At 38.5% G+C, this 19,786-nt stretch overlaps 1 long non-coding RNA gene across 1 annotated transcript in view; it reads left to right on the plus strand.

Annotated features, from left to right (window-relative positions):
• Positions 1 to 15,176, plus strand: part of LOC101690468 — a 300,273-nt gene extending 285,097 nt beyond the window's left edge. Inside the window, exon 6 of the long non-coding RNA XR_006601791.1 lies at positions 14,049 to 15,176. This is a non-coding gene — a long non-coding RNA (uncharacterized LOC101690468). The remainder of the gene's footprint in view (positions 1 to 14,048) is intronic.
• Positions 15,177 to 19,786: the final 4,610 nt, after the last annotated feature.

Consider the following 19,786-nt stretch of genomic DNA (forward strand, 5'->3'; position numbering starts at 1 on the left):
AAATTTTTAAAAATTTTGCGTGTTACATACCCACACTTACATATACTTGCATATATACACATGTATATATATATATACATATATATATATATATATATATATAGTATGTGTACATACATATATCAAATATATGTCTCAGATCAGATTTCCCAGAAGCAGAGTCAGAGACAGGAGATCCTGGGCAAATGACATACAGAGAGCATTTTTAGGAGACACCTATAAGGTAGAAAGTGGAGAGAAAATAAGGCAAAGCTATGGTTTCAGAAGTCTAGCCTCCCAGTTTTTTCTAGGAAATTTCCCATCAGGCAAGGGCATCCCCCTTCCAGAGAAGGAGGCAGTGATAAGCTGATAATTATCCATTCATTTATTCAACACATACTTACTGAGCACCTACTCCATGCCAAGAATGGTGTTCACTTTTGAATCTGATTTCACCTCATTGAGATTATAGTTTAGTAGGTCAGTGCCCAATTGTAATTTTTGAAAACATAGACTACATATCATAAAATACTTTATAACAGAAAAAGGGGCCATTTACATTGCAAATCAGATTCCTTAGATAATCCTTATCTTTCTCTCCTTCCTTAGTTTTCCTGTATTTTCCTCACCCTTCACAGTGAAACTAGCACATGCATTTAGAATGAGGTGACATGAATGTGAAGGTATATATTAAGCTTGATTAGCAGCCCAGAGGAATTTCTGAATATACCAATACTTTCTTAAAATATGTAAAATGTGTTACAACTTTAAAGTTTGCAATTGTAAGAATAGTTATATGAAGTGGCAAAAAAAAAAAAAGTCAACTATTCTATTGACATGGAAATAAAAACTTATATTTCTGAAGAAAGGAACTTAGAGCATCTTAACAAAGCTAACCAAGCAAAACAATTTCTAATCTACTGTTGGTTTCTACATGTTCTAATTTTAAGTGATTTTTTAATATTTGGATGATTAAAATAATAAGCTACACAATCTAATTCTGAGAATTGTGGACATACTGCAATATTGAAGAATAGTGCAAAAACTACTGCTTATTCTCATTCTTTTACTATCCTTATCTCAATATTGTTTTTTTTTTTCAGGAGAGCATCAAGAATTTCTACCTAGTCAATCTGAATCTAAAATATTGATTTAATCATGTCACTCACCAGCTCCAACACCATCACTATCTGTGGCTCTTTTACATTCTGGAACCAACATATCTTTCCAATGCCATCTCCAACCAGTTGTCTACACTGGATTTAAACCTTGCCTAGATCCCTGTTCTTTTAACTGACCTCTTCTAAGGCTAAGACCATTTGTTCTCCATTTGAATGACCCCTAACCCCACCCCCACCCCCACTCCCAGGCTCTGGAACTAACTCTTACCAAATCAGAAAGCAGAGTGATCATAGTGGGTTTATGGTCCTCTGATTCACCTCAGAGACTTGAGGATTAATGACCTTATCTCCTGCCTAGCTCTGACCTTGTGGTCTATAATAGTGCTTCTCAAATTTCAGTCTTCACCTCTTGTTAAAAATGCAGATTCTTATTCAAGTACAGAGGGATGGAACCTTCAATTCTGCATTTCTAACAAGTTTCAGATAATGCTAGAGCTACCAGTCTGGGGAAGAAAATTTGAAGAGTAACCACAAGTTTACTGTTCTTCAAATTTGTCTGCACCTTGAAATTGCTTACTGGACCCACATCCTATCCCTAGACATCCTGACTTTAATGGTATGGGGTGAGACCTCATGATGGAGGGTTTTAAAATTGTCTAGTAGATTCTAATGGACAACAAAGTCTGAGACACTAATATTTACCCTAGTTCTGATAATTAGATCTTTGATTGTTCTACTTTGCCTGAGATCTAGTTTCAACAGTCCATACAATATGATTATTACCATTCTTTATTTAAGATATATTTATTTATTTATTAGAGAAAAAGAGCATGAGCAGGGGGAGGAAGAGGGAAAGAGAATCCTGCCCAAAATGGGGCTTCATCCCAGGACCCTGAGATCATGACCTGAGCCAAAACCAAGAGCTGGCCGCTTAACCAACCAAGCCACCCAGACGACCATGATTATTATCATTCTAACCTTTACCCCTGAATCAGACACTGGAGCTCTTTCCCTGAATGGCTAGTGGCAACTCACTAAATTTTGAGAGATTTCCTTCCTGATTATAGGGCCTGCCTGCCTAGCTCTTTGAATGTAGGCTCTGAGATTTCCTATCAAAGCAGATCTCTCCGACCCATCAAATATTTTTATGTGAATTTCTATAATATTCCATAGTCACATAAGAAATATTTGATGATATAAACTTCAAAAGAATCATTTTTTCATTTATTTATTCAATTAAATCCTTACCAAGTATATTTCATGTGCCAGGCAATTTTCCAGGATCTGAAGATATAGCATTAAACAAAATAGACCAAATAAAGTCCCTAGCCTATTGGTGCTTACATACTAAAAAGAAAGGCAATAAGCAAATAGATAGATAAACTAAACTCAAGTGGTGATAAAAATTATGAAGAATAAACAGAGTAAATGGAAAAACAATGACAGAGTCTGATATTTCACATTGAATGGTCCAAGGACCATCTCCTATGGTGGAAATATTTGAGCAAGACCAGAATATTTGAGCAAGACTAGGGGAAAAACCACACACATATCTGGGGGGGAAGAATGAAGAGGGAAGCAATTAGGACAAAGGGGAGTGGGCAACTTGGAATGTTTAAGACAGTTAGGATACTGATGTAGGTGTAACTGAGTGAGGAAGGGAGCTGTGCTGGAAAAATGGTATAGATGGGCAGGAATCAAGGGTGGAGACAATAAGATCATGTATAGTCAGGACTTTTATTTAAATAAAATGGGAAGGCTCTGGAGGTATTCATGCAGGGGGTTTAAAAAGGGCTGATTTGGGGTACCTGGCTAGCTCAGTTGGGGGAGCCTGCAACTCAATCTTGGGATTGTGACTTTGAGTCCCACCTTGGCTGTAGAGATTACATACATACATACATACATAAACAACAACAAAACCTTAAATAATAAATAGGACTTACCTGACTATCACAGATTTTTTTTTTTTACATCAAATTGTCTTTGATAAGGATACACTACTGTTTTGGGTGGCTAACCTGCCTGTGAACATTTTAGGATATATGTATGGGAATGTTTTTCAGCCCATATCATCTTCTCCTCTTTCCCAAGGGTTTAATGGTTAGACAACTATTCAGTTCTGCAGTCCCAATATACAGAGAGAAACAGAGAGTCTTTATTTTAAATCTTCTAAAATTCTTATTTATTTTAAATCTTCTAAATTCTTATTTAGTTTTAATTTTTTTTTTCAGAATTACTCGTTTTTGAGAGAGAAAACATGCGCACACACACACACACACACACACATTCGGGTGGGATTGAAGGGGTAAAGGGAGAGGGAGAGAGAAAATCTCAAGCAAACTCCCCCACAGAGCACAGAGCCTGACATGAAGCTTGATCTCACAAGCCTGAGATCATAACCAGAGCTGAAATCAAGAATCAGCTGCTCACCCAACTGAGCTACCCAGGTGTCCCCTCATTTAGCTTTTTAAATATAACTGTGGGTGATGGAGCCTCTCCTTTAGCACCCCAATACCTCACACATCCTATTGGATACTTAATAGGCATTTCACACTTAATGCAGTCAAAAGAGAACCATTGATTTTTCTCTGACAAATCTACTCCTTTGCATTTCAGTAAATAACACTATTGCATATCCAGTTGTTCAGGTCAAAACTAAGTTGCCGTCTTAGATTCCTCCTGGTGCTCATATCTAATCCATCATTAAGACTTGTGGGCTATTCCTCCAAGATGTTTCATGAGCCAACCACTTTTACCACCTCGACTGCTATAACCTTAAGCCCTACCACCACTTGCAGGGCTGAGGAGAATCAAGGGTTCTGTTTTTAACATGTTAGGTTTGAGGGGTCAGTCAGACCCCCAAATGGCAATGAAGCTGGTAGTGACATAAACGACTCTGGAGTTCAAGACAGAGGTCTGGTCTAGAGATATATTTTTGAAAGACTTATGGGACCCAGCTTAAAGACTTTCCAGTATTTAAAGCTGGAAAACTGCCCGAGATCTCCCAGGGAGTATATAAAGATACAGAAAAATGTCCCAGAATTGAGTCCTGAAACACTCCAAGAAAGGGGACTGGGGAAGAGTCCCAAAGAAGTGGTGGGAGAACCCAGAGAAAATGGTGTTCCAGAAGCTAAGGCAAGAAAGTATTTCAAAAGGAAGTGATCGATTATGTCAAATACTGTTTATAGATTGAATAAAAGGAAGACTAATAATCTACCACTGAACCTAACAGACTATGATCCTTGCCTGAACTACTGCAATGGCTTCCTAATCCATCTTCCTGCCTCTTGCCTTGCTTCCTTATAGGCCATTGTCCACAAAAACAAACAAACAAACAAACAACCCCCCCCTCCCCGCAGCTATTGCTCTTAAAGCTTGATCTTATCAGACCATTTCCCCACTTCAGATCTCCAATACTACTGCTTGCACATAGACTTAAAACTGGCAAATTTTAGACGTATCTGACATCGGCTTACCTCTCTGAACTCATTTCCCTTCATTTTCTCCCACTATGCTATGACCAAGTGAGCCTTGACTCATACTCGGTGAACAACAGGTGTTGTTAGTGGCCTGCCTCATTCCTCCCTGCAGCTGAAAAGTTCTCAGCACACTGACAGTCTCCTATCTTTGGCAACCATGTTTCCTTTTATTTGCCTGCGGACTTTCTCTAGTTCTTTAGGAATTTGCTTGACCTCCTCAGGTACAACCTAAAAATGCAAGAGAATGAACACCCTGAGGTTAATACTCAGTCTGTAGGAAAAGGGAGAAGGCACATACACACCCAGCCTCCCAGCCCTCTGGTTAGGATGACTGTGGAGTGAGTCCCAAATGATTTCTCTAAAGGGCTCCACCCCAGAGGAGATAAGCCCCTATTATGCATAACAATGAACCTCGGCTAACACAGCCCCTATTGGGTTTTCTCTCTCTTTGCCTATATTCTCCACTTCCTCTTTGGTGCTTCCTGGGGTGACCTCCCAAATAAACTTGTACCCTGTCCTTATCTCAGGGTCCACTGCGAGAAACCCAAACTAAAACACAAATAAGCCACTTCCATCCTCTGGCTTTTGGAAGTTGTTCTGCCTTCAACTTAAAAATCTCTTCCCTCAAACCTTTGCGTGGCATCCTTATCAGCGGGCTCCAACCTGAATGCTTCATCCTCAAAGAGCTTCCCTGACTGTTTAGCTCAAATTAACTTCTACCAGTCATTCCATCACTGTCATATCTTCTTCATAACATTAAAAAGTAAAAGTTATCTTATTTATCATTTTGTGAGTTTATTGGCAGTCTCACGTCTCCCCTCCTCAAGTTCAGCACAGGACTCACTCCACCCCATGCATCCATGACACACAAAGCTGTAAGAATTCCTTAAAGGCACAAACTCTGCCTTGCTCAGCTCCCAAAACAGTACCCAGACTAGAGAAAGCAGTCTGACTGGCTGACTTAAGGCCTTCCTTCTCACCCTGGAGTACATGGACTTCTCCCAAGTCTGCTTCATATTGTACAGGGATTCTGTGTTTATATACCCAATAAGCATGAAATATGATACATGATCCAGGAATATGAATTAAATCAGAAAAAAGTACATGTATGTATATGTGCAGGAAAGCACTAAATCATTTACTTTTCAATAATTAAAATTTTTATTTTTTTATTTAAAAAAACAGATGCCTTATGAAGTAACATGGGAGATTCTCATGGGCTTTCATGAAAAAAGTGAGTGTTCAATGTCCCTTGCTTTAGGGGTACTTAGATGGAAAAGTCTGAAAACCTTCCTCTAAGGGACCCATAATCTAATTGGAAAAAGAAAGGAAACTCTAATGGGAAAGGACTGTGACACAAGCTATCCCTATTTTTTTTCTCGAAGCTTTTCCCTGTTCTTAGGAGCCTTAAAGCCATTACCCATACTTCCCCATTTTCTGGCCCAGTTTTCCCCAAACTGAGTTCCTCAGAACCATTAACTTACATTCTCTAGAGATTAAAGAAAATCTGTGCTCAAAAAAAAGATTGGAAAACAACACATTAAGTCTCCTTGGAACCTTTACTATACTAATGTACATTTTCTTATCCCAAAGAGAGGGACCAAGTATGTATGTGGTCTTCACCCAAATTTACTTGACTCTGAAATCCTTTTTAGAGCTTTTCAAAATGAGGTTGGGAAATACTGTGCTGACCCACGAGGAAAAAGATGATATTTCAAATCCTGAGCACATTTCCTAGTCAGGTACCATGCTAAATGCTTTTCAAAGGAATTTGTATACCTATAAGGTAAATGAGTGACTATTTCATTTTCCTTTAATCCTAAGGAAAAAAAAAAAAAAAAACCTTCAAGGTAGAAATATAATTTTCAATTTCTGAAGAGAAAATTGGGAAGTAAAATAATTTGACCCAGCTAGAAAGTAGTGGGGAAAGAACTTGAAACCATGTTGATCTGGTTCCAAGGGCCCTTTTTCTTATTTAACACAGTTGAAAAAGACCTAGAAAGAGCATCTACTGAAGCTAAAGAATAGGATTGCCAGATGTCCCCGAAAAATAAGGGACTTGGCAAAGGGGAGGTGGTGAATAAAAAATTAAATATTTTAAAATTATTGCTTATTTCAGCTGATATTTTTATTTGCTGTTTGTAAAATATTTGCTTAGGCTATGTTCCTCCTAAGAATAATTATTTTCAACAATTTCATAGAATTTTGAAAAAAAGTCAAAATTTCAGTTTGAATTTATTTTATATAATCAGCCCACACAGGGTTTGTATATTGAAAATTAAATTTTTTCCCCCATGGAAGCATGTAAGAGTGAAATCATTAAGATTTCTAAAGTAATTAAGAAAATATTAACTTAAAATTAAACATACAGCATAACTAGTGTAGGGCACAAGGGCAGTGTACCCCAAGATGGGCCACTTTGGCATGAATATTATTTTGAGTTAAAAGAAATCAAAACTTAGCAGATTCAGGAGAAGTTCTTTACCTCCCCCTCAACTACCTACCTATATTTTAAAAAGGAGCTATTAACAGAAATTTCTCTTTACTAAATAAATTTATCCACATAATAGGGCAACCTGTGTTTCCAAACATCTCCTCTCCTCTTTCCACTAATGGTCTTTCTTCCTTTCGTATGTTCAGATCTCTACTCCTCTCCTTAGCTCATTTAAGCGTCATGTTATCACAGTGTCTTTGGAATTTCCCTGTATGTGTGGATTCCATTAAACTTGATTTTCTCCTGTTAGTCTGTCACACATCAACTTGATTATTAGTCCTGCTAGAAGGACCATGAATGGTAGAGCAACACTCAGCAACACTAGTGAATGCTGTTTGTTGGCCTAAGGAAACACTTTATGAAAGGTACCACATTTATCCACATACCAAAGTTATTATCATATACAGGTTTTTAATTCAAATTTTTAAATAGTCTAAATCATTTTTTAAAACTTTACATGCTCTGTATTTTTTTTTTCATTTTACCAGAAAAAAGCTAAAATACAGGACTGTAAAATTCTAGTTACTGAACATCTGGCAACCCTATTGAGAAAAATTATTGGGATTTTTTTTTTTTTTTTTAATACGAAGAGCAGTTTTCCGGTGGTAGAATAAGCTAGGTGGCATCACTGAATCAGCCCAAGTTCCATTTCCAAGTCTTTAACTTTTCTTCTTCCACTCATATTTTTAACCAGGAGACCTTGAGATAGATATATCCCTGTCCCTATTGGTAGTAAGAGCTGTAGGTCAATTTGATGAGCTAACAGACAGTGAAGGAGTTGATAGCACATTGTTGGGGTACACCATATAAACCTCTCCCTCACCGAGCAGCCATTTATACACAGTTTCACAGTAGATTATTTTCTGGCATCCTTTTGGGAAGCAAATAGGATGTCTACATTCTTACTTTCCAAAGAACCCATCACTAAACTTCCTGAAAAATAAAGCAACTGAATGAAACCATGAAGACCTCCCTATCTCCAACTGAGTGACTTTAAGCAAGTCATTGAACCTCTCAGGCTCCCCATTTTCTTATTTGTAGAAGGAGGCTGTTGGAATCACTAAAAATGTTTCTAAATTTCTATAAGTTCCAAAATTCTATGATTCTTTGTCTCAGTTCTCTAAAGTGTGCTACAGCATCTCTGTTATCCTCTCTGTATCTCATCGTTCTCTTTGTCTTTAATTTGCAGAAGTTCTCACACAAGAGTACTGAGGAATAGCATAATAGAGTTCAATTCAACAAGAATTTATTGTGCACTTTTATCAATGTGGCAGCTATTGTCAAACATTTTATCATATTTATTTTTACCAGCAACCTGGATAAGAAAATATCATTCTTCCTATACTATATTCAGATTTTTCATGCAACTTTTAAGGGGCAAACTGGGATATAACCCAGATTTCTTTATCTGGAAAGCATTTTCCACTACATTACCATAGAATGTCTTTTAGCTCTTTAATTAAACAAAATTTAATAAATTTTCTTTGCAAAAGCCATTTTCATTTTGTTGCTATCAGAGCTTAGGCTGGTATTATTAAAGTGGAAAAGCCACAAAGAAGACATCTAAGAGCCATTCTTTGCCTTAATCTCCCACACTTCTCAGTAGTTCCTGCTCTTATAGTTGAAAATTTAAAAGTAAGGTATAAAATAGACTCTTCTAACCCATCTGAAAGTGTGTGAATCAGGTTGTCAGCTTTTGTCCTTGAAGTCACCCTTTCTCACAAGTTGTCCCTGCCCTAACCCCTCACCTTATATCCATAAGAGTAATAGCATCTTGCATTTGCACAGCAGGGGATTTTAGCAAAATGTACTGGCATCCTAAGAGTGAGCCCCAGGTTGTAGAAGAGGTGCTAGAACCAAAGTCAGGAGATCCAAGATAGCACTCCATTTGAAGCACTAATAAGCAATGTGACCTTCAGCAAATTCTTCATACTTAAGAAGAAAGGGGTAGCTTGTGCTTGAAACCTTTTGAGCCCCTTGTAGCTCTCACATTCAATGATTCACTTTTGATTTTTCAGAGTGCCTATCAATTAGGTGTTAATACATGTACAGTGCATTCCTCCTTTTTCATATGTGAGTACATTCTAATAGAAAAATCAAACATTACAGTTCTAAAATCTCCTTCAACTACCACTCCCCAATCTTAGACCTAGAGTCATCACTTTTATCTATTTTAAGTACTACGTCTTCTAGTATATTTCTGTGCATTTCCATATACTTACAGATATGTAGATATAGATATAGATATATAGATATAGTAGGATTTAAGGGAGAGACACCATTTTTTAAAATTTCACAGTGTGCATTAACTCTCTTTCCATATCAGTATATATTGATTGTCTTTATTCTCTACAACTATTACTTAGTATGTCATAATATGAATGTATTCTGTCCCGTGAAATTATCTTCCTTTGCTGGACAGTTAGACTGTTCCTTTTCTCTTTTCCTATTATAAAAAATGCTGCAGGGATGACTGGGTGGCTCAGTCAGTTGGGCATCTGCCATCCTGGGACGGAGCCCCACTGGGCTTCCTGCTCAGCAGAGGGTTTGCTTCTCCCTTCACCCCTTGCCCCCATTTGTGCTCTCTCTGTCTCTCACAAATAAATAAATAATTAAAAAAAATAAACGATATATTGGACATCTTAGCATGTGTGTCTTTGGTCATATGTATAATGTTCCTTTGGTTAGATATTAAGATGAAATTCATTTTTAATATACTGTCAATTCATCCTCAGAAGTCACTGAACCAATTCACTCTTCTCACTAGCAAAGTCTGAAAGAACCCCACATCCTAACGAGTATCTGATGTTACCAAATAAGTCAAACTAAGAGGTAAAAATGTTATCTCATCCTTGATTTCAATCATTCTTTTCTGTACTAGACCTTCCCATCACAGTTTCTGGTCTCTATCCCTCCCAACTCCCCTGAAGAAGTTTGGTTAGTTCCCTTTTAGCAATTTTTTTCTCAGGAAAGAATCTGGTATCACTTGCCTTCTTACAAATGTAAGTCAATTAGCTACTATTCTTATAGATATTTGCATTCCAAACTTCATATCTAATTGCAAAATAAAAGACTGTGGAATGATTTTAAAAATTATATAAGAGGAGGGGCGCCTGCGTGGCTCAGTAGGTTAAGCCTCTGCCTTCGGTTCAGGTCCTGGGATCGGGCCCCACATCGGGCTCTCTGCTCAGCAGGGAGCCTGCTTCACCCTCTCTCTCTGCTTGCCTCTCTGCCTACTTGTGATCTCTCTCTCTATCAAGTAAATAAATAATTAAAACAAAACAAAACAAAATTATATGAGGAAAATTATTTCTTGGATGAGGGGTTTTTCATAGCTCCGGAAATCACATTATTAAAGGTCTTAGACAAGATCCACTAAGAGTGACTTATTGATGTGTGGAAAATCATGATGTTCTGGTTAGAAAACACTTGTTTATGCCAACTGCTATTCAAATCATCTCAGTATCAGAGAATTTTTCAAGTAGCAAATGCACTAAACTCTTTTCTAAAAGGCAACATGGTATGACTATTGAGGAAAGATGAGATGCTAGAATTCTGCAACAAAATTCATTTATATTAACAGGAACCCTGTTGAGGTGTGGTTGTATATTTATAGATCAGAAATATTTTCTCCAAGTTTATAAGAGAAGACAAACATTTCAACCACTCAGCAAGTCCATTCCTGGATTTATTAATAAAGCTCTTCCAGGGCTTTATTATCTGTGCCTGGCTGGCTCAGACAGTAGAACATGCAACTCTTGCTCTCAGGGTTGTGAGCTCAAGCCCCACTCTGGGTGCAAAGATTGCTTAAAAATAAAATATTTTAATAAATAAATAAAACCTTAAAAATAAATAAAGCTTTTCTGAATCTATTGTTAGCAAATATGCTACCTCTGAGGACTGCCTTTGGGTCAAGGATTCAGTTTGAAGAAATGTCTGACTCCAATCACTCTGAACCTCAAATTTCTCTTAAATGAAGGTAAAATGCCTTAACAGCTTCACAAGGTGATAAGAGATTGAAATGTTGTGCAATATGCAAAAGTACTTTTATCAACTGTAGATAGGGGCTGCAATTATTATTAAATAAATAAACAAATAAAACAATATTTTTGAATACCTACACATACCTGAGAGTCATATTTATATTCACAAAGATCCTATGAGGTAAATATTATTGTTCGCAAGAGAATGTGGAAGCTCAGGGAGATTGAATATCACATTTAAGGTAAACAGCACCAACAACAAAATTCACATAAAATCTTTGAGTCTAAAATCTAGATTCTACCCTGCACGGACTTTGCCTTCATCATTTTACAGTGTATCACACCTCATAGGTTGAATAACTGCATTTTAAGTGAATACATAAAGGAAAATTTAATGTGTTTAAATGCAGAACTCTGAATGCCATGAGATTTCACTTTATTTAAATATGCAAGTATCTAAGTTATAACATTAGTCGTATCAATATCCCTCACAGCGTGTAAGTTTCAAGGTTCACTCCCAACAAAACGGCATCTATCAATAGGTAAGGTACTGGAATTTGGACTCACGAAATGGATGGTAGGCCTGACAGAGCAACGAGGAAGTTGCTCTTCCACACAATTTCCCCAGGCTGGTGCCAGTACACATTCTGGGGAGATGTGATAACAGCACATTTTACATCTTCGTGTGTTGAAACCAATAAATCTTAGTCCTTGCAGAAGCACAGCCCTGCTCTGGGGTGAAATTGCAGCCACTGATCTACAGTTCGGCTCTGACTTCACTTTCTGCCTTTTGTCATGCCACCTCCACCGATTTAGATGTGGGTCACTGGGTGGCAAAATGCAGAGCACACTAAACGTAGGGAATGATAAGAGCAGTCAGGAAGCTAGCAGGTGGGGATTTCGGCTTCTAAATAGAGGCTGAAAGAGAGGGATTTCAGAGCAAATGCTTGTTATATGCCAGAACCCGCAGTGAGATAAGAATCAAGGGGCTGCGCCGCTAATTTAAAGCTGAACTGGAAACCACCTTGATAGCAAGGATGACTAGGTTGTGCCAACTCAGAGGATTAGAACTGCAGACCAACCGAATCCCACGCCTTCATTTTCTAGATCAGGTAGCTGAAGTCCAGATAGGAGACACAGCTGGTGGGATTCAAACCCAGAACTCTGGGCTCAGTTTAGGGATCTCCACCCCACAGTGCTATTTTCAGCCACCTGCCTCCCTCTTAGCTGTGGCTTCGCACCACTGATGTTGGAAAACCTAACACTTTATAAATCATTTCTGTTTGCTGAGGCAAAACAAAAGAAAAACACATCTTCCTTCTCCCAAAAGACTGGGCACAAGATCACACATAAATGCTATGGTTAATTGCAGTTAAAATGTAATGTCATCGGGAAGGATTGCAGTAAATGGGAAGAGGGGAATGAAGAGTTAATAAGCTCTAAAGAAAACCTCATTTCCGATCCTCCTTGAATGATGGGTTGGGGGGGGGTTGGCGGGGGGGGGGGGGGGCGGGGCTTCCCACAGCTCTAAGGATATATGTTACTTAGTGACATTTCCATAAGCCTCCAGTTTCATTCTAACTAAAGCTTTTAGTAGTAGTGGGGAGGGGGTATTCCTGGGTTTCCTAGCTTGACATATTTCAGAGAAGATGTGTAAAAGTATAATTTAAATAATGAATGCAAGCAGGTTTCAGGGAGAAAATCAGTTCTGCATTCCCCGGGATTCTGACTGTCCTACTGGACAAGTGTCTGCCCGCACAGTCCTTGGAGTTCTTGGACACTTGGGACCAGGGTGTTGGGCTATCCTGGAGGGTTTGCTCTGACCAAGTATCCCAGCTCAGGCCTCAGCACCATGGATGGCAGCGGTGCCAAAGGGAAGACAGGAGATGATTGTTACTGACCAAGGGGTTAACAATCCCAACCTCAATTGCAAAACAAAGGAAGTTTATTTTGAGCTCTCCCACATTTTCCAGATTCTTCTTCCCTCCTTTGGAATGCCCCACCTCCTATCACCAAGCACCTGGGGCCCTCAGGCTTCCACCATCCTGGCCAGAAGCATTCTACCTCCTATTCAGTTCTATCTCTTCTAGATCTACCCTACCCAAAGTGCACAAAAATGCTGTTCCTTCTCCTTGTTGTATAGGAGATCTCAAATAAGATATTATTTGATTAAAATAATTTATAACAGGCCGATCACTCACCAACACTATCCCTTTGCTCCTCCTACTCTTCAAGATCTGCATGTTAAAGCATCTGTTGATTTATCCTAAAGGAATCTCTCAAAGGGTAAAAAGGTATTTTTGTGCTGAGATCCCAGATTTCCTTGAACACCCCTACTAGTCCCAGCACTTGTTCTGACCAGGAAGATGCACTAAGTGGTGAATTTCCATTTCTCTTTTCCTAGAACATCTCATTTCTTTTAAGAATTCCACTCACCTGAACTTTCTGTGTTTTTAAAGAGTTCTGTAAGAAAGTTAACTGGTATTTCTGATCCTGGTGGAAGGATGGATTGATCTATCCTAGTTAACCCTTTCTGAAAATGGATTTTGTACTTAGCACAAATCTTTTATTACTCTTGCCTACAACCCTCTAAGGGGTATTCTATCAACATCTCCATTTTAGAAAAAAGCAAGTTTAGAACCATTAAGTAACTTGCTCAAGGTCATGATAAGAAGCAGACCTGAGTCAAATCCAAATGTTCAGATCCCAGAGCCCATGTTCTCAACCCCTGCACCGTTGTGAGAAAAACACTAACTCCCAGTCAGAAGACCCAGATTTGAGTTGTAGCTCTGCTACTAAAGAATGATAATCACCAATTTCCTTAACTTCTCTAAAACGCCTTCCTAATCTGTAAAACAGGCTAATAACAAACTTATCATGCTGGGTTAACATGAGTTAAATGTGAGAAGTGATTTACAAAATGGTACCAATTTCTCACTGATATAAATATGGTGCCTCTTCTTCTTCTTTTTTAACCACCTCTACCCCAAAGGAATTATTTCTACGTTTATGCGAATTCTACACCAGATGAACTTGGAACATTGAGGATAGCGTCCTGAGACCCTCTCTGTCTTGTTCTTCACTCAAGCTCTTCACTCAACAAATACTGGTTAAATAAGGGAATGACCGATTCTTGCATGGAAAACCAAAGAGGAGCATGACAGGTGAAGGGAGAAGGTTTTCTTAATTGAGAAATTGTCACTGGTATGAGGAAACACTATTGACTTTTATGGAGCCCTTTGTCGCTAAGTAGTAATAAGATATACTCTGATATCACATTAAAATGAATGAGATCTTGTGTTAGTTTTTAACAAATCAACAGGGTTTTCAAGGTTTGACTTGAAGCCCTACTTTGACCTGTGTTTAGCCCCCTTTAGGCTTGCTAAAGCTATCTTAATCCTACTTGAACTTCTGTACCCCATTTCCCAGTGATTTGCAAGTCTTTAAAAATATGGCTGTATGGAGAGTGTGTTTGTTTAGTCCAGTTCCCTTCCCCACCCCCACTCCATTTGCTATTTTCGGCGTTCACCCTCCCTTCTTGTACCTGGCATGTTTCCCAAGAAGTGCTTCAGTGGCAAAGAAGGAAAATACTGACAGTGCATAATTTAAATGAGAGAGATGTGCCATGCCACATTTTCATTAAAATTACAGAAAAATCCAAGCTGTGTGGAGTTTAAGGGAGATCAGAATAGAGTCCAAAGTGCTATCATTACATTTTGTAGTGTTTTTTTAGCTCAATAAAGCAGCTGTCCTATATTTGCAAAATAGCTTAGAAATTGTTGGTCGTGGAAAAGGGAAGATGCACACTGGGTTTTTTTTTTTTTTTTCTTTTTCATTTCAGTTTAGAGTTCTCTACTAGTTACCAGAATTAGAAAAAAAAAAAAAATCCAACTGCACAATTCCTACCATCTCTGTTAGCATCTAAATATCAAACCAAGAATATGTTGAAAACAGTTTGTAAATGTAGCTTGGGACAGAGCCTTGCTAAAAGATTAACAAATTCTTACTCTCAAATCAAATACTCCTCTGGTCAATAAGCTTAATAAAACTTGTTTATGGGGCACCTGGGTGACTCAGTGGGTTAAAGCCCCTGCTTTCCGCTCAGGTCATGATCCTGGGGTCCTGGGATGAAGCCCCCGCATCAGGCTCTCTGCTCAGCAGGGAGCCTGCTTCCTCTCCCCTCTCTCTGCCTGCTTCTCTGCCTACTTGTGATCTCTCTTTCTCAAATAAATATATAACATCTTAAAAAAAGAAAAAACTTGTTTATAATGGTATTTCAGGAAGCAAAATTTTCTGTGAACTTAGGCGAAGCAATCAAATAAAGATGTGATTTGGAAGACCTGAAGCAAATGAGGAGAATAAAGAATACTGAAACAATACCTATTTCCTCTGTCATGGTGAAGTTCCCCCACTCTTGAATTCAATCATCCTTTAGATCTGAAGGTTCATTATTAGGCATCAGTTTGTCATCTTTTGGAATTAGTTTGAATAACTGAATTTATCAGCCAGGAGATTTTCATCTCAATAGTTAGTAACTTTCCGGTATAGGGCTAATGCCAATTTTGTCATACTATCTTAGGGTCTAGACCCAAAGACCAAAGATATCAAATAATTAAAAAAAAAAAAACATTCTCTGAGCTATTTGGGAATCCAACAGAAAAAAAAAAAAAGCAAGACTGCTAGGATTGGGAGAAAAAGGAAACTTACAAGCTAGTTCATTTCACTGGTTCTGCAATAAGCTATGTTTCTATGGTTTCCTAACTGAAAATATGTAATAATGTGACACTGGACACATGTCCTTATAAATATAAATCCATCTTCAGCTTTATTCATTCATAAGTGGGATTGCCACTCAACATACATCTAGAACTTCCATTCTGCCAAATCATGCCCTATGTTCTATGTTTCAATATTTCATCTTTTAATGTTATATTTAACTACACAAATAGCACATGAATACATTACTGTGAAAAGAACAACATGGAAGGTGAAATTTATCACTCACTCGAGTGGTTCCTTAAATATTATAATATTTAAGTGTTGCCACTTTTCCATTTTTGAAGTCTCTTTAATCATAACTCCCTTCCAGCTCTCTCTCACTCTTTTTATTATTGTAATTTGTTGAGTAAAATAAATAATGTAATCATTTGTCCTAAACAGATCCCCTCCTCCCACTCCAATTTGGATTTTACTGATTGCATTCCTGGTGTTATCCAATATAACTGTTCTCTGTAATTTCTAAAAATTGATAGTTGATCTAGAGGCTTACTTGGAGTCAATGACATGCCAAAAATATGTATAATATATGTATATGTAAATAAATGTATTACTCATTCAAAATTCTTTATAAGTTATGGGGTATTCTTCATCAAGACATTGTCTTTCTTGGGGCATCTGGGTGGCTCAGCTGGTTGGGCGTCTGACCCTTTGACTTGGCTCAGGTCTTGATCTCAGGGTCATGGTTTCAGGGCCACAGTGGGCCCACAAGTCTACTTGTGGAGACTATTAAATTAAAAAAAAGACCTTGTCTTTCTTGCAACTTATTTTTTTACTTAATATGTCTTGCAGATTCTTACCTTCTCAATACATGTTGGTTTACCTTCTTTCTTTATTCCATAAAATGATTTATCGTAATTTGTATTATCTTCTTCCTGATAGACCTTATTTTCATTTTTATCAACAATGCTACATTGAACATCCTATCTACACACCTCTGTGCACATAAGTGAGAGTTTTATACGGCAAAGAGGTCTTTACTGCTTTTCCTTCTGAGAGCATTAAGAGACTCTGAAAAGGGAATTTTTCATTCATAGGAGAAGTAATTTTGTTCATCTGTTCACTTAGTTCAATGCAAATGCATTCAAGTCCCTTCCCAACACTGGAAAGGGGTCAAAGATATTGCAGTGGTCTCTAAAATGAGTTATATGCCTGTCATAGGGTACTCAAAAACGTCCTTCTGTTTGGGGGCATAGGAAAAATATTGGAATTCTATTATTTTCAACATGCATCTTTTATAAAGTGCAATAGTATATGCAAAGAATTTGTCAATAAATATATACAAATTATAGATGTGTAATACATATATACAGATATACATATATGTATATATTATGTATGCATGTGTATATAAAGCAAGTGTGTGCTCAGGATATTTAATTGAAAAGGATGTCCTGAGGAAAAAAGTTTAGATACTGTTGTATGGAGCTGCATTCCTGCAAAGCTGATTGCCTTCTGTGTATCTCCACCTAAATTTTTTGTCATCACCTCAAACTCTGTGAATCATCATTTTCTCCATCATGGTCCAGTTTCTCCCTCTGATCTGTTTCTGTTGATGACATCAGTCGTTGCTCCCTGTCACCCAGCCTGGAAATCTCGAGTCATGTTTCCTTGGCTGTGCTTACTTCAGTGGCTGCAATAGCTTTTACAACTCTGTTTCCTCCTTCATTCCCCACTTTGTCAGGCCTACTTAAGGACTGTGGCAAAAAATGTCTAATTGCTCTACACTCATTCTCTCTTGTTTTAAGCTAATATGTCCTAAAAGGTTCATTTTTCTGAATCATGTTTCTGATCACATCACAAGCTTATTGCAACTCCATATATAATTAAAAACTGTGAACTGGAATATGTCAAAAACAATGCCTAAGTATGGCATTCAAGAGCCTTCCTGTGCCTTGGCTTCAAACTCCCTGTCTCCTTTTCTATGCTATGATTTATTCACTTGAACCCTTACTCCTGACACTTTGCTAGTGTAGGGAAAGAAGAATAGTCCTCGATCCTCTTAGGGTCTCTGGCTGGGTCTGAAAATTAAACTGACAGAAACAGATTAACAAGAGAAACGTGCATCATTTATTTAATATAGAAATTTCACACAACATGGGAACCCTCATAAGGAAATAAAGACCCAGGGAAACAGACCTGAGTACATTTATGCTATGTTTGATGAGGAGTCAGCATTGTGTTCAAATATGATAGTTTAAGGAGAATGAAGTAAGTGTAATAGCTAGACCTAATTGCCAGGTTCTTCCTGGCATTTCTTTGCCTTATGAGATAAGGTTGCAGCTTCCCTCTGGGCAAAGGGAGGGCCCTCTCCCATGAGGATTTTATGACCTGTTTCAAGAGAAAAACGGAGAGAGGGGGGACCCTGACCTTCCTGCTTCTGCCATTTTCTCGAGCTCCTTCAGCTTAATATATTCAGTTTGGGGGTAGCATGTCCTGACCCCATCACTGGGACTATTATAGGTGTTAATCTCATTTAATTCTTGCCCATACTGTGTGAGGTAAATGGCTGAACTTCTAATAATGAAGGGGATTCCAGAACCAGAATCCCTGGATTCCAATCCTTATCTTATCAACTGTGTGACAAATGACTTGCTAAACAAGTTTGTTAACCTCTCTTGCCTCAGTCTCCTCACCTGCAAAATATGGCAGTGATTGCATTTACCTCAGATGATTGCTGTGAATTTTAAAATATTCAGACCCAGGCCTATGGTGCTCAATAAAGGTTACTATGTCCATTTACTCCTATCACGACTGTTATTAATACTAATATCTCCATCTTCCCGAAGAGTACACGGGGCTCCTAGAGGCTAGGTCAATTGCCCCTGCTCACACAACTGCCGATTGTCAGAACAGGAACTCTCAGCTACACCTGTCTGGCTCCACAACCCATGTCTTCACACAGTGTGTCACCACCCCCAGTTTCCAGACCCATCTTTCCTACTTCCTGCACATCTGTGCTCACGGCCCCAGTTGAGTCAGCTTATTCACATGCCTCAAAGATGCTTTGTACTTTTTCCTTTCCCTTTCCTTCTTTTCATGGTTTGCCTTTCCTCCTGACACGTTTCTATTGAAATGCATTTCATTCCTCTCCTTCCTCTTCAGTGGTGATCTCAGCCTCTTAAAATCCTGCCCATTCCTGTGAAAGGCCACCTTCCCTCTGATACCATCACTGACCCTCTTCTGCCCTTTTCCATGAAACAAGCAGTGTGATCTCAATCTCTGTCTGAACTGAACTATATGCTCTGTTATCATATTCATGCCTTTCAGCACAGATATTTGTGCACCTACAATGGAAACCTGGATTTTATGTCTGAAAATCCCCCAGAGATCATCTTGCCTGATTATGCTTTTCAGGGTCCCAGGGTTCAAAGGAGGTTCACAGGACAATGGTCCAGGGCGGCCAAAGGTGGCTGGGAAAGCCCGAGTGGGCGGACATGTGTGACCTGTACACACACCTACAGCGCTTCACACAGAATGTCCCCTTTTTATCTGTTCCACAGTTTGGGGTAAACGTCTAAACATCTCCTATTATAACTTACTGTCTTCTCTCTCCCACTGCATCTCCAACACTTTGTGAGAGGAGAGAGTCTTATGGAGAGTGTGTCTCCAACAGCAACTAGCTCAGGGCCATGACAGACTGCTTATTCAAGACAGGTCCACAGACGGAAGACACTGTGCTCAGCACTTTAGCATGGCCTGTCTCAAATATTAAACCTCTGGACAGTCGTGCGATGTAGGCTTTCTCTCCATTTTCAAAATATGTAAATGGAGACTAGCCTCACCAAAGTTAAGAAATCTGCCCAAGTTCACACAGCTAGTGAGTGATGGAGGAGATTTCAAACCAAGATCTGTCTGGCTCAGTTTCTGAATTTGGATGGACCAAGATTCAAATCCCTGTCTGTCTTTAGCTAGCTCTGTGATCTTGACAAAGTATTTGATGTTCCTGAATCT

The sequence above is a fragment of the Mustela putorius genome, unplaced genomic scaffold (assembly GCF_011764305.1).
Source record: "Mustela putorius furo isolate JIRA1106 unplaced genomic scaffold, ASM1176430v1.1 tig00003853_pilon_pilon_pilon, whole genome shotgun sequence".
Lineage (NCBI taxonomy): Eukaryota > Metazoa > Chordata > Mammalia > Carnivora > Mustelidae > Mustela > Mustela putorius.